We start from the raw sequence: 13,358 nt of genomic DNA, 5'->3' as shown, positions 1-13,358 counted from the left end.
CTATTCTAAGTACAAAACACCTGAATTCGACAGGTATAAGTACAGAAGAATTGTCATTGACTTTTATGTTTCTTCGTGGCCAAGTGGCTTAGTCACTGTCTATACAAGCTTGCCGACCAGGGTTCGATTCCCGGCCAGACCCAAGCTCTTGCCTTTGTGTGATTTCGCCTGGGGCTCTGATCCCGAGGTCGTTTAGAGAATCCAGACATTAATGTATCAAAAATATATATGGCTTATTTAAATAAGAAAAACACATCTAAATGTGCAAAATTTATCATTAATTGAATGCCAAGTAACAAACTACCAATTAGCTACGATGGTGAAGATGGGTTGATTTCAATTCTAAGTACAAAACACCTGTATTCGATAGGTATAAGTACAGAAGAATTGTCATTGACTTTTATCTTTCATCGTGGCCAAGTGCCTTAGTCACTGTCTATACAAGCTTGCCGACCAGGGTTCGATTCCCGGCGGACCCAAGCTCATGGCTTTGTGGGATTTCGCCTGGGGCTTTGATCCCGAGGTCGTTAAGAGAATCTAGACATTAATGTATCAAAAATATATATGGCTTATTTGAATATAAAAAAACATGTCAAAATGTGCAAAATTTATCATTAATTGAATGCCAAGTAACAAACTACCAATTAGCTACGATGGTGAAGATGGGTTGATTTCAATTCTAATTACAAAACACCTGAATTCGACAGGTATAAGTACAGAAGAATTGTCATTGACTTTTATCTTTCTTCGTGGCCAAGTGGCTTAGTCACTCTCTATACAAGCTTGCCGACCAGGGTTCGATTCCCAGCAGGACCCAAGTTGTTGTCTTTGTGTGATTTTGCCTGGGGCTCTGATCCAGAGGTCGTTAAAAGAATCCAAACATTAATGTATCAAAAATATATATGGCTTATTTAAATATGAAAAACACGTCTAAATGTGCAAAATTTATCATTAATTGAATACCAAGTAACAAACTGCCAATTAGCTACGATGGTGAAGATGGGTTGATTTCAATTTTAAGTACAAAACACCTGAATTCGACAGGTATAAGTACAGAAGAATTGTCATTGACTTTTATCTTTCTTCGTGGCCAAGTGGCTTAGTCACTGTCTATACAAGCTTGCCGACCAGGGTTCGATTCCCGGCCGGACCCAAGCTCTTGTCTTTGAGTGATTTGGACTGGGGCTCTGATCCCGAGGTCGTTAAGAGAATCCAAACATAAATATATCAAAATATATATGGCTTATTTAAATATGAAAAACACGACTAAATGTGCAAAATTTATCATTAATAGAATGCCAAGTAACAATCTACCAATTAGCTACGATGGTGAATATGGGTTGATTTCAAATCTAAGTACAAAACACCTTAATTCGACAGGTATAAGTACAGAAAAATTGTCATTGACTTTTATGTTTCTTCATGGCCAAGTGGCTTAGTCACTGTCTATACAAGCTTGCCGACAATGGTTCGATTCCCGGCCGGACCCAAGCTCTTGTCTTTGTGTGATTTTGCCTGGGGCTCTGATCCCGAGGTCGTTAAGAGAATCCAGACATTAATGTATCAAAAATATATATGGCTTATTTAAATATGAAAAACACGTCTAAATGTGCAAAATTTATCATTAATTGAATGCCAAGTAACAAACTACCAATTAGCTACGATGGGGAAGATGGGTTGATTTCTATTCTAAGTACAAAACACCTGAATTCGACAGGTATAAGTACAGAAGAATTGTCATTGACTTTTATCTTTCTTCGTGGCCAAGTGGCTTTGTCACTGTCTATACAAGCTTGCCGACAAGGGTTCGATTCCCGGCCGGACTCAAGCTCTTGTCTTTGTGTGCTATTTCGCCTGGGGCTCTGATCCCGAGGTCGTTAAGAGAATTCAGACATTAATGTATCAAAAATATATATGGCTTATTTAAATATGAAAAACACGTCTAAATGTGCAAAATTTATCATTAATTGAATGCCAAGTAACAAACTACCAATTAGCTACGATGGTGAAGATGGGTTGATTTCAATTCTAAGTACAAAACATATGAATTCGACAGGTATAAGTACAGAAGAATTGTCATTGACTTTTATCTTTCTTCGTGGCCAAGTGGCTTAGTTACTGTCTATACAAGCTTGCCGACCAGGGTTCGATTCCCGGCCGGACCCAAGCTCTTGTCTTTGTGTGATTTTGCCTGGGGCTCTGATCCCGAGGTCGTTAAGAGAATCCAGACATTAATGTATCAAAAATATATATGGCTTATCTAAATATGAAAAACACGTCTAAATGTGCAAAATTTATCATTGATTGAATGCCAAGTAACAAACTACCAATTAGCTACGATGGTGAAGATGGGTTGATTTCAATTCTATGTACAAAACACCTGAATTCGACAGGTATAAGTAGAGAAAAATTGTCATTGACATTTATCTTTCTTCGTGGCCAAGTGGCTTAGTCACTGTCTATACAAGCTTGCCGACCAGGGTTCGATTCCCTGCTGGACTCAAGCTCTTGTCTGTGTGTGATTTCGCCTGGGGCTCTGATCCCAAGGTCGTTAAGAGAATCCAGACATTAATGTATCAAAAATATATATGGCTTATTTAAATATGAAAAACACGTCTAAATATGCAAAATTCATCATTAATTGAATGCCAAGTAACAAACTACCAATTAGCTACGATGGTGAAGATGGGTTGATTTCAATTATAAGTACAAAACACCTGAATTCGACAGGTATAAGTACAGAAGAATTGTCATTGACTTTTATCTTTCTTTACGGCCAAGTGGCTTAGTCACTGTCTATACAAGCTTGCTGACCAGTTTTCAAATCCCTGCCGGACCCAAGCTGTTGTCTTTGTGTGATTTTGCCTGGGGCTCTGATCCCGAGGTCGTTAAAGAGAATCCAGACATTAATGTATCAAAAATATATATGGCTTATTTAAATATGAAAAACATGTCTAAATGTGCAAAATTTATCATTAATTGAATGCCAAGTAACAAACTACCAATTAGCTACGATGGTGAAGATGGGTTGATTTCAATTCTAAGTACAAAACACCTGAATTCGACAGGTATAAGTACAGAAGAATTGTCATTGACTTTTATGTTTCTTCGTGGCCAAGTGGCTTAGTCACTGTCTATACAAGCTTGCCGGACAGGGTTCGATTCCCGGCCGGACCAAGCTCTTGTCTTTGTGTGATTTCGCCTGGGGCTCTGATCCCGAGGTCGTTAAGAGAATCCAGACATTAATGTATCAAAAATATATATGGCTTATTTAAATATGAAAAACACGTCTAAATGTGCAAAATTTATCATTAATTGAATGCCAAGTAACAAACTACCAATTAGCTACGATGGTGAAGATGGGTTGATTTCAATTCTAAGTACAAAACACCTGAATTCGACAGGTATAAGTAGAAGAAGAATTGTCATTGACTTTTATCTTTCTTCGGTGGCCAAGTGGCTTATTACTGTCTATACAAGCTTGCCGACCAGGGTTCGATTCCCGGCCGGACCCAAGCTCTTGTCTTTGTGTGATTTTGCCTGGGGCTCTGATCCCTAGGTCGTTAAGAGAATCCAGACATTAATGTATCAAAAATATATAGGGCTTATTTAAATATGAAAAACACGTCTAAATGTGCAAAATTTATCATTAATTGAATGCCAAGTAACAAACTACCAATTAGCTACGATGGTGAAGATGGGTTGATTTCAATTATAAGTACAAAACACCTGAATTCGACAGGTATAAGTACAGAAGAATTGTCATTGACTTTTATCTTTCTTCGTGGCCAAGTGGCTTAGTCACTGTCTATACAAGCTTGCCGACCAGGGTTCGATTCCCGCCGGACCAAGCTCTTGTCTTTGTGTGATTTCGCCTGGGGCTCTGATCCCGAGGTCGTTAAGAGAATCCAGACATTAATGTATCAAAAATATATATGGCTTATTTAAATATGAAAAACATGTCTAAATGTGCAAAATTTATCATTAATTGAATGCCAAGTAACAAACTACCAATTAGCTACGATGGTGAAGATGGGTTGATTTCAATTCTAAGTACAAAACACCTGAATTCGACATTATAAGTACAGAAGAATTGTCATTGACTTTATCTTTCTTCGTGGCCAAGTGGCTTAGTCACTGTCTATACAAGCTTGCCGACCAGGGTTCGATTCCCGTGCCGGACCCAAGCTCTTGTCTTTTTGTGATTTCGCCTGGGGCTCTGATCCCGAGGTCGTTAAGAGAATCCAGACATTAATGTATCAAAAATATATATGGCTTATTTAAATATGAAAAACACATCTAAATGTGCAAAATTTATCATTAATTGAATGCCAAGTAACAAACTACCAATTAGCTACGATGGTGAAGATGGGTTGATTTCAATTCTAAGGTACAAAACACCTGAATTCGACAGGTATAAGTACAGAAGAATTGTCATTGACTTTTATCTTTCTTCGTGGCCAAGTAGCTTAGTCACTGTCTATACAAGCTTGCCGACCAGGGTTCGATTCCCAGCCGGACCCAAGTTCTTGTCTTTGTGTGATTTTGCCTGGGGCTCTGATCCCGAGGCCGTTAAGAGAATCCAGACATTAATGTATCAAATATATAAATGGCTTATTTAAATATGAAAAACACGTCTAAATGTGCAAAATTTATCATTAATTGAATGCCAAGTAACAAACTACCAATTAGCTACGATGGTGAAGATGGGTTGATTTCAATTCTAAGTACAAAACACCTGAATTCGACAGGTATAAGTACAGAAGAATTGTCATTGACTTTATCTTTCTTCGTGGCCAAGTGGCTTAGTCACTGTCTATACAAGCTTGCCGACCAGGGTTCGATTCCCGGACGGACCCAAGCTCTTGTCTTTGTGTGATTTCGCCTGGGGCTCTGATCCCGAGGTCGTTAAGAGAATCCAGACATTAATGTATCAAAAATATATATGGCTTATTTAAATATGAAAAACACGTCTAAATGTGCAAAATTTATCATTAATTGAATGCCAAGTAACAAACTACCAATTAGCTACGATGGTGAAGATGGGTTGATTTCAATTCTAAGTACAAAACACCTGATTCGACAGGTATAAGTACAGAAGAATTGTCATTGACTTTTATGTTTCTTCGTGGCCAAGTGGCTTAGTCACTGTCTATACAAGCTTGCCGACCAGGGTTCGATTCCCGGCCGGACCCAAGCTCTTGTCTTTGTGTGATTTTGCCTGGGGCTCTGATCCCGAGGTCGTTAAGAGAATCCAGACATTTAATGTATCAAAAATATATATGGCTTAATTAAATATGAAAAACACGTCTAAATGTGCAAAATTTATCATTAATTGAATGCCAAGTAACAAACTACCAATTAGCTCCGATGGTGAAGATGGGTTGATTTCTATTCTAAGTACAAAACACCTGAATTCGACAGGTATAAGTACAGAAGAATTGTCATTGACTTTTATGTTTCTTCGTGGCCAAGTGGCTTAGTCACTGTCTATACAAGCTTGCCGACCAGGGTTCGATTCCCTGCCGGACCCAAGCTCTTGTCTTTGTGTGATTTCGCCTGGGGCTCTGATCCCGAGGTCGTTAAGAGAATCCAGACATTAAAGTATCAAAAATATATATGGCTTATTTAAATATGAAAAACATGTCTAAATGTGCAAAATTTATCATTAATTGAATGCCAAGTAACAAACTACCAATTAGCTACGATGGTGAAGATGGGTTGATTTCATTTTTAAGTACAAAACACCTGAATTCGACAGGTATAAGTACAGAAGAATTGTCATTGACTTTTATCTTTCTTCGTGGCCAAGTGGCTTAGTCACTGTCTATACAAGCTTGCCGACCAGGGTTCGATTCTCGGCCGGACCCAAGCTCTTGTCTTTGTGTGATTTCGACTGGGGCTCTGATCCCAAAGTCGTTAAGAGAATCCAGACATAATGTATCAAAAATATATATGGCTTATTAAATATAAAAAACACGTCTAAATGTGCAAAATTTATCATTAATTGAATGCCAAGTAACAAACTACCAATTAGCTACGATGGTGAAGATGGGTTGATTTCAATTCTAATTACAAAACACCTGAATTCGACAGGTATAAGTACAGAAGAATTGTCATTGACTTTTATCTTTCTTCGTGGCCAAGTGGCTTAGTCACTGTCTATACAAGCTTGCCGACCAGGGTTCGATTCCCGGCCGGACCCAAGCTCTTGTCTTTGAGTGATTTCGACTGGGGCTCTGATCCCGAGGTCGTTAAGAGAATCCAAACATTAATATATCAAAAATATATATGGCATATTCAAATATGAAAAACATGTCTAAATATGCAAAATTTATCATTAATTGAATGCCAAGTAACAAACTACCAATTAGCTACGATGGTGAAGATGGGTTGATTTCAATTTTAAGTACAAAACACCTGAATTCGACAGGTATAAGTACAGAAGAATTGTCATTGACTTTTATGTTTCTTCATGGCCAAGTGGCTTAGTCACTGTCTATACAAGCTTGCCGACAAGGGTTCGATTCCCGGCCGGACCCAGGCTCTTGTCTTTGTGTGATTTTGCCTGGGGCTCTGATCCCGAGGTCGTTAAGAGAATCTAGACATTAATGTATCAAAAATATATATGGCTTATTTAAATATGAATAACATGTCTAAATGTGCAAAATTTATCATTAATTGAATGCCAAGTAACAAACTACCAATTAGCTACGATGGTGAAGATTGGTTGATTTCTATTCTAAGTACAAAACACCTGAATTCGACAGGTATAAGTACAGAAGAATTGTCAATGACTTTTATCTTTCTTTGTGGCCAAGTGGCTTAGTCACTGTCTATACAAGCTTGCCGACAAGGGTTCGATTCCCGGCCGGACTCAAGCTCTTGTCTTTGTGTGATTTCGCCTGGGGCTCTTATCCCGAGGTCGTTAAGAGAATCCAGACATTAATGTATCAAAAATATATATGGCTTATTTAAATATGAAAAACACGTCTAAATGTGTAAAATTTATCATTAATTGAATGCCAAGTAACAAACTACCAATTAGCTACGATGGTGAAGATGGGTTGATTTCAATTCTAAGTACAAAACACCTGAATTCGACAGGTATAAGTAGAGAAGAATTGTCATTGACTTTTATCTTTCTTCGTGGCCAAGTGGCTTAGTTACTGTCTATACAAGCTTGTCGACCAGGGTTCGATTCCCGGCCGGACCCAAGCTCTTGTCTTTGTGTGATTTTGCCTGGGGCTCTGATCCCGTGGTCGTTAAGAGAATCCAGACATTAATGTATCAAAAATATATATGGCTTATTTAAATATGAAAAACACGTCTAAATGTGCAAAATTTATCATTGATTGAATGCCAAGTAACAAACTACCAATTAGCTACGATGGTGAAGATGGGTTGATTTCAATTCTATGTACAAAACACCTGAATTCGACAGATATAAGTACAGAAGAATTGTCATTGACATTTATCTTTCTTCGTGGCCAAGTGGCTTAGTCACTGTCTAAACAAGCTTGCCGACCAGGGTTCGATTCCCTGCCGGACTCAAGCTCTTGTCTGTGTGTGATTTCGCCTGGGGCTCTGATCCCGAGGTCGTTAAGAGAATCCAGACATTAATGTATCAAAAATATATATGGCTTATTTGAATATGAAAAACACGTCTAAATATGCAAAATTCATCATTAATTGAATGCCAAGTAACAAACTAACAATTAGCTACGAGGGTAAAGATGGGTTGATTTCAATTCTAAGTACAAAACACCTGAATTCGACATGTATAAGTACAGAAGAATTGTCATTGACATTTATCTTTCTTCGTGGCCAAGTGGCTTAGTCACTGTCTATACAAGCTTGCTGACCAGTTTTAAAATCCCTGCCGGACCCAAGCTCTTGTCTTTGTGTGATTTTGTCTGGGACTCTGATCCCGAGGTCGTTAAGAGAATCCAGACATTAATGTATCAAATATATATATGGCTTATTTAAATATGAAAAACACGTCTAAATGTGCAAAATTTATCATTAATTGAAAGCCAAGTAACAAACTACCAATTAGCTACGATGGTGAAGATGGGTTGATTTCAATTCTAAGTACAAAATACTTGATTTCGAGAGGTATAAGTACAGAAGAATAGTCATTGACTTTTATGTTTCTTCGTGGCCAAGTAGCTTAGCCACTGTCTATACAAGCTTGCCGACCAGGGTTCGATTCCCAGCCGGACCCAAGTTCTTGTCTTTGTGTGATTTTGCGTGGGGCTCTGATCCCGAGGCCGTTAAGAGAATCCAGACATTAATGTATCAAATATATATATATGGCTTATTTAAATATGAAAAACACGTCTAAATGTGCAAAATTTATCATTAATTGAATGCCAAGAAACAAACTACCAATTAGCTACGATGGTGAAGATGGGTTGATTTCAATTCTATGTACAAAACACCTGAATTCGACAGGTATAAGTACAGAAGAATTGTCATTGACTTTCATCTTTCTTCGTGGCCAAGTGGCTTAGTCACTGTCTATACAAGCTTGCCGACCAGGGTTCGATTCCGTGCAGGACTCAAGCTCTTGTCTTTTTGTGATTTCGCCTGGGGCTCTGATCCCGAGGTCGTTAAGAGAATCCAGACATTAATGTAACAAAAATATATATGGCTTATTTAAATATGAAAAACACGTCTAAATGTGCAAAATTTATCATTAATTGAATGCCAAGTAACAAACTACCAATTAGCTACGATGGTGAAGATGGGTTGATTTCAATTCTAGGTACAAAACACCTGAATTCGACAGGTATAAGTACAGAAGAATTGTCATTGACTTTTATCTTTCTTTACGGCCAAGTGGCTTAGTCACTGTCTATACAAGCTTGCTGACCAGTTTTCAAATCCCCGCCGGACCCAAGCTCTTGTCTTTGTGTGATTTTGCCTGGGGCTCTGATCCCGAGGCCGTTAAGAGAATCCAGACATCAATGTATCAAATATATAAATGGCTTATTTAAATATGAAAAACTCGTCTAAATGTGTAAAATTTATCATTAATTGAATGCCAAGTAACAAACTACCAATTAGCTACGATGGTGAAGATGGGTTGATTTCAATTCTAAGTACAAAACACCTGAATTCGACAGGTATAAGTACAGAAGAATTGTCATTGACTTTTATAATTCTTCATGGCCAAGTGGCTTAGTCACTGTCTATACAAGCTTGCCGACCAGGGTTCGATTCCGGGACGGACCCAAGCTCTTGTCTTTGTGTGATTTCGCCTGGGGCTCTGATCCCGAGGTCGTTAAGAGAATCCAGACATTAATGTATCAAAAATATATATGGCTTATTTAAATATGAAAAACACGTCTAAATGTGCAAAATTTATCATTAATTGAATGCCAAGTAACAAACTACCAATTAGCTACGATGGTGAAGATGGGTTGATTTCAATTCTAAGTACAAAACACCTGATTTCGACTGGTATAAGTACAGAAGAATTGTCATTGACTTTTATGTTTCTTCGTGGCCAAGTAGCTTAGTCACTGTCTATACAAGCTTGCCGACCAGGGTTCGATTCCCGGCCGGACCTAAGCTCTTGCCTTTGTGTGATATCGCCTGTGGCTCTGATCCCGAGGTCGTTAAGAGAATCCAGACATTAATGTATCAAAAATATATATGGCTTAATTAAATATGAAAAACACGTCTAAATGTGCAAAATTTATCATTAATTGAATGCCAAGTAACAAACTACCAATTAGCTCCGATGGTGAAGATGGGTTGATTTCTATTCTAAGTACAAAACACCTGAATTCTACAGGTATAAGTACAGAAGAATTGTCATTGACTTTTATGTTTCTTCGTGGCCAAGTGGCTTAGTCACTGTCTATACAAGCTTGCCGACCAGGGTTCGATTCCCTGCCGGACCCAAGCTCTTGTCTTTGTGTGATTTCGCCTGGGGCTCTGATCCCGAGGTCGTTAAGAGAATCCAGACATTAAAGTATCAACAATATATATGGCTTATTTAAATATGAAAAACATGTCTAAATGTGCAAAATTTATCCTTAATTGAATGCCAAGTAACAAACTACCAATTAGTTACGATGGTGAAGATGGGTTGATTTCAATTCTAAGTACAAAACACCTGAATTCGACACTTATAAGTACAGAAGAATTGTCATTGACTTTTATCTTTCTTCGTGGCCAAGTGGCTTAGTCACTGTCTATACAAGCTTGCCGACCAGGGTTCGATTCTCGGCCGGACCCAAGCTCTTGTCTTTGTGTGATTTCGCCTGGGGCTCTGATCCCAAAGTCGTTAAGAGAATCCAGACATTAATGTATCAAAAATATATATGGCTTATTTAAATATAAAAAACATGTGATAATGTGCAAAATTTATCATTAATTGAATGCCAAGTAACAAACTACCAATTAGCTACGATGGTGAAGATGGGTTGATTTCAATTCTAATTACAAAACACCTGAATTCGACAGGTATAAGTACAGAAGAATTGTCATTGACTTTTATCTTTCTTCGTGGCCAAGTGGCTTAATCACTGTCTATACAAGCTTGCCGACCAGGGTTCGATTCCCGGCCGGACCCAAGCTCTTGTCTTTGAGTGATTTCGACTGGGGCTCTGATCCCGAGGTCGTTAAGAGAATCCAAACATTTATATATCAAAAATATATATGGCATATTCAAATATGAAAAACACGTCTAAATATGCAAAATTTATCATTAATTGAATGCCAAGTAACAAACTACCAATTAGCTACGATGGTGAAGATGGGTTGATTTCAATTTTAAGTACAAAACACCTGAATTCGACAGGTATAAGTACAGAAGAATTGTCATTGACTTTTATGTTTCTTCATGGCCAAGTGGCTTAGTCACTGTCTATACAAGCTTGCCGACAAGGGTTCGATTCCCGGCCGGACCCAGGCTCTTGTCTTTGTGTGATTTTGCCTGGGGCTCTGATCCCGAGGTCGTTAAGAGAATCTAAACATTAATGTATCAAAAATATATATGGCTTATTTAAATATGAATAACATGTCTAAATGTGCAAAATTTATCATTAATTGAATGCCAAGTAACAAACTACCAATTAGCTACGATGGTGAAGATGGGTTGATTTCTATTCTAAGTACAAAACACCTGAATTCGACAGGTATAAGTACAGAAGAATTGTCAATGACTTTTATCTTTCTTTGTGGCCAAGTGGCTTAGTCACTGTCTATACAAGCTTGCCGACAAGGGTTCGATTCCCGGCCGGACTCAAGCTCTTGTCTTTGTGTGATTTCGCCTGGGGCTCTTATCCCGAGGTCGTTAAGAGAATCCAGACATTAATGTATCAAAAATATATATGGCTTATTTAAATATGAAAAACACGTCTAAATGTGTAAAATTTATCATTAATTGAATGCCAAGTAACAAACTACCAATTAGCTACGATGGTGAAGATGGGTTGATTTCAATTCTAAGTACAAAACACCTGAATTCGACAGGTATAAGTAGAGAAGAATTGTCATTGACTTTTATCTTTCTTCGTGGCCAAGTGGCTTAGTTACTGTCTATACAAGCTTGTCGACCAGGGTTCGATTCCCGGCCGGACCCAAGCTCTTGTCTTTGTGTGATTTTGCCTGGGGCTCTGATCCCGTGGTCGTTAAGAGAATCCAGACATTAATGTATCAAAAATATATATGGCTTATTTAAATATGAAAAACACGTCTAAATGTGCAAAATTTATCATTGATTGAATGCCAAGTAACAAACTACCAATTAGCTACGATGGTGAAGATGGGTTGATTTCAATTCTATGTACAAAACACCTGAATTCGACATATAAGTACAGAAGAATTGTCATTGACATTTATCTTTCTTCGTGGCCAAGTGGCTTAGTCACTGTCTATACAAGCTTGCCGACCAGGGTTCGATTCCCTGCCGGACTCAAGCTCTTGTCTGTGTGTGATTTCGCCTGGGGCTCTGATCCCGAGGTCGTTAAGAGAATCCAGACATTAATGTATCAAAAATATATATGGCTTATTTGAATATGAAAAACACGTCTAAATATGCAAATTTCATCATTAATTGAATGCCAAGTAACAAACTAACAATTAGCTACGAGGGTAAAGATGGGTTGATTTCAATTCTAAGTACAAAACACCTGAATTCGACATGTATAAGTACAGAAGAATTGTCATTGACATTTATCTTTCTTCGTGGCCAAGTGGCTTAGTCACTGTCTATACAAGCTTGCTGACCAGTTTTAAAATCCCCGCCGGACCCAAGCTCTTGTCTTTGTGTGATTTTGTCTGGGACTCTGATCCCGAGGTCGTTAAGAGAATCCAGACATTAATGTATCAAATATATATATGGCTTATTTAAATATGAAAAACACGTCTAAATGTGCAAAATTTATCATTAATTGAAAGCCAAGTAACAAACTACCAATTAGCTACGATGGTGAAGATGGGTTGATTTCAATTCTAAGTACAAAACACTTGATTTCGACAGGTATAAGTACAGAAGAATAGTCATTGACTTTTATGTTTCTTCGTGGCCAAGTAGCTTAGCCACTGTCTATACAAGCTTGCCGACCAGGGTTCGATTCCCAGCCGGACCCAAGCTCTTGCCTTTGTGTGATATCGCCTGGGGCTCTGATCCCGAGGTCGTTAAGAGAATCCAGACATTAATGTATCAAAAATATATATGGCTTATTTAAATATGAAAAACACGTCTAAATGTGCAAAATTTATCATTAATTGAATACCAAGTAACTAACTACCAATTAGCTACGGTGGTGATGATGGGTTGATTTCTATTCTAAGTACAAAACACCTGAATTCGACAGGTATAAGTACAGAAGAATTGTCATTGACTTTTATCTTTCTTCGTGGCCAAGTGGCTTAGTCACTGTCTATACAAGCTTGCCGACAAGGGTTCGATTCCCGGCCGGACTCAAGCTCTTGTCTTTGTGTGATTTCGCCTGGGGCTCTGATCCCGAGGTCGTTAAGAGAATCCAGACATTGATGTATCAAAAATGTATATGGCTTATTAAAATATGAAAAACACGTCTAAATGTGCAAAATTTATCATTAATTGAATGCCAAGTAACAAACTACCAATTAGCTACGATGGTGAAGATGGGTTGATTTCAATTCTAAGTACAAAACACCTGATTTCGACAGGTATAAGTACAGAAGAATTGTCATTGACTTTTATGTTTCTTCATGGCCAAGTGGCTTAGTCACTGTCTATACAAGCTTGCCGACAAGGGTTCGATTCCCGGCCGGACCCAGGCTCTTGTCTTTGTGTGATTTTGCCTGGGGCTCTGATCCCGAGGTCGTTAAGAGAATCTAGACATTAATGTATC

Source organism: Palaemon carinicauda, chromosome 10 (genome assembly GCF_036898095.1).
Source record: "Palaemon carinicauda isolate YSFRI2023 chromosome 10, ASM3689809v2, whole genome shotgun sequence".
NCBI classification, from domain to species: domain Eukaryota; kingdom Metazoa; phylum Arthropoda; class Malacostraca; order Decapoda; family Palaemonidae; genus Palaemon; species Palaemon carinicauda.
This window is presented reverse-complemented; position numbering follows the sequence as displayed.